Here is a 2,953-nt window from a genome sequence, read left to right on the forward strand (position 1 = left end):
TGATAATACAGAGCTTTAGAGGAAGGAGTGATTACCTAGGTCAAGGGCAGTTAGAGAAAATTTCATTTAGGAGATAAGATTTAAATTTTCCATTTAAGAAAAAGAAAAAAAAAAAAAGAAAAGAAGGCTAAGTAGAGCCCATGGGGAGGCCACAGGCCTACATTTCCTAGGTACTTCTAATCATGCGTTTCCACACATTTGAAACACTGTATGATCCTTGTGCCTTTTCATAATTAGCATTTTTCAGAGACTTTTGAAATTTTTATGTAGATATATACAAATAAAAAATTAGATAATACTCAAAGAAAAATATATAGGAATAATGTTGTACCATTTTCCCATGGGATGAAATCTGGAATGTGGAACATATTTGATTTATTTCATTGTGAGAAAAAGATTCCTTGTTCTGCATTATAATATAGTTTTGTTGCAGTGAGTCGTACCCCAAGTATTTGAAAATGAGGTAGTAAGAGTATCTTATGAGAATTAAACTTTAAAACCAACATTTGACACTTAAAGGCATGAAATATTCTTCAAAGACTCCCAAGCCTGCAACAGTTTATTAAAACCATTTTTAGTATTCACAGTTTTTGTTGCTGAAGAAAGTCTGTTCACCTGGCAGGGCAGAATTGTTGGTAGCCAGGAGAGCATGGGCAAAGGGAGGTCACCAGGCAAATACAGACACATGATTCCCATCAAGTCCTGTGTAGGGAACTGAGTATTGCAGCCTTCTATGACCTATCTTGATATGGATGGGATACTCAATACAGTTAAATATTTTGAAAAATTTGAATCTTAAAACTTATCCAAGTTTGATGCTACACTCGCTAAACAAAATTCTGATTAAAATTTGACTGTCCATGGTGTGGTGTACTGGAGACAAGTTAGTAGCCTCAGAAGTCATGTATTATAAATTAATAAATCTTGGTGAATTAACAAGATTATATTTTCTTTTATATTTTCTAGTGTGCAAGTTTAGGAGAATACTCAAATGTGGCACAGTCACTAAGGTAATGCAGATCTTTGAGGACTCTTGAGACACAGCTGGCTTTTCTGGGCGGCAGCCCCTTTTCTTTTATGAGTCACTTTACCTACAATCTCCAATAATTTTGTTTAAGGCACGTGTGACTTTGAGACATATCATTTATTACATATTACCTGGTATCATAGTTGGTAAGTATAAATAAACAAATCCAGGTTGTGAGTTCAGAGGAACAAATTATTCAAACTTCAGAATTAACCATGGAAGACCTCCACAAGGTTCAGACCCCTAAAAAGCTCCCATTGTACTTGTATGTACAACTCATATGTGGTTTGTGCTATTCTTATTTTTGTGCACTGGTCTTATTTTCGCAAATACAATTCAAGTTTCCTGAGGCCAGGGACCGTATTTTACTTTATTTAGACTTCATAATGATAAAGTAGAACAACATAAAATTGTTTAGTGAATGAAATCCAGAAATTACAGCAGGTTGTTAAAACAAAAAAAAAAAAAAAAGGAATAGAGCCCTTCTGTTTCTACGTCTAATTTTTTTTTTAACTGTCATTTGTTTTTATTATTGAAAAAAAAACTACAATAGAACAGGCTTAAAAAGGTGTCATTCTTAAATGGTGGTGCATATATCTGAAGATTGACAATGATGCTCAAAAAAATGCATGTTTACAAAAAATGTTTAAAATAACACTAAAAAATTCTTACCATTTTGAATAGATTTAAATTACATCCATTGAGGAACTAGTAATAGCATGATTTGATGATGGCTTAGTGGGTTTTTTTTTTTTGGCTTAGTGTAAAATATTTAAGAATATCAAGCAACTGTTTCTTATGGTATGCATTATTTTCCTGGTTGGTTTGTTCATCCAGTGATTTTCTTAAACAGTTCTTTAATTCTTCAATTCCTTCTCCACTAATTGAAGAGATGGGAATGATAAGGTGTAACTTCATAGTCCTCTCTGGAATCATGTTTTTTTTTCAAACAAGTGCAAAAAATCTTTAGGATTCTGGAGTTGGTTCATCAGTTCATGGAATTTACCTTGGGCTCTGGCAAATCCATTTTATTAACTGCCAGAGGTGCAGGTTTTGTTTGAAATTTCTCTTTGTACAAACCCAACTCTTTTGTAAGCAGTATATGGGTTCAAAGGCAGTTCTGTATTGTTTGGGAAAAAAGCTGAAATCCAGGAATATCAACATCAAAAAGTAGTTGTTTAGTTCTTTCTATATGCTTCAGGAATTTTTGACCCATTCCTTAGTTTATATGTGTTCCTTCTATTAAGCCTGGAAGATCGTCTACTGAATCTGTTTGAAATCATTGTACATAATCTTTCCCAGTTCAGGCTTTAATATTGAAAATGCATAATCTGCAATCACAGGTTTTGCATAAGAAACCTGACTTAGTAAAGAGGATTTTCCAGCATTTGAGAATCTATAATTTTATCATTTTCATTAGTTACTGAAATGCTCACAGGTACAGGAATTTCACAGTCTTTTCCTTTGGAGCCTTTTAGTGCACTAACCCGACTGTTTGCTCCTCCTCCAGCCACGAATCATTTCTGAGGATATTTGTCTTTAAGTTTTTTAAAAGTCATCTTGTTTTCAGCTACAATCCACACATCACCACCTTTTCCACCTTCTCCACCTAATTGAGGACAACACATTTCACTACTTCCTCCCTTGCCGAAGAGTCTTAGGTTATCAATGAAGTTTCCATACTTTTCGAATAACACACGACTGCAGTGCACCATCGCAGTGCTAGGCCATCTCTGTGTATACTTCTTTTAAGAAAGGGCTTTGTATTAGAAAGAAAAGAAAAACAAAACAAAACAACAAAACCCAACAACGTGGGCAGGACCAAGGCTTTCATGGAGAAATGTGGAGGTATAACAGACTATTCTGTCAGTGGCTAATGGCCGGACTAATTCCGATTCTTATTTAATATATGTAAAGTGAAAGAGC

General features: G+C 34.3%; 1 pseudogene; it reads right to left on the reverse strand.

Moving 5' to 3' along the window:
* Positions 1-1,713: 1,713 nt before the first annotated feature.
* Positions 1,714-2,742, reverse strand: LOC126077722 (GTP-binding protein 10-like; annotated as a pseudogene).
* Positions 2,743-2,953: the final 211 nt, after the last annotated feature.

Source organism: Elephas maximus, chromosome 6 (assembly GCF_024166365.1).
Source record: "Elephas maximus indicus isolate mEleMax1 chromosome 6, mEleMax1 primary haplotype, whole genome shotgun sequence".
Lineage (NCBI taxonomy): Eukaryota > Metazoa > Chordata > Mammalia > Proboscidea > Elephantidae > Elephas > Elephas maximus.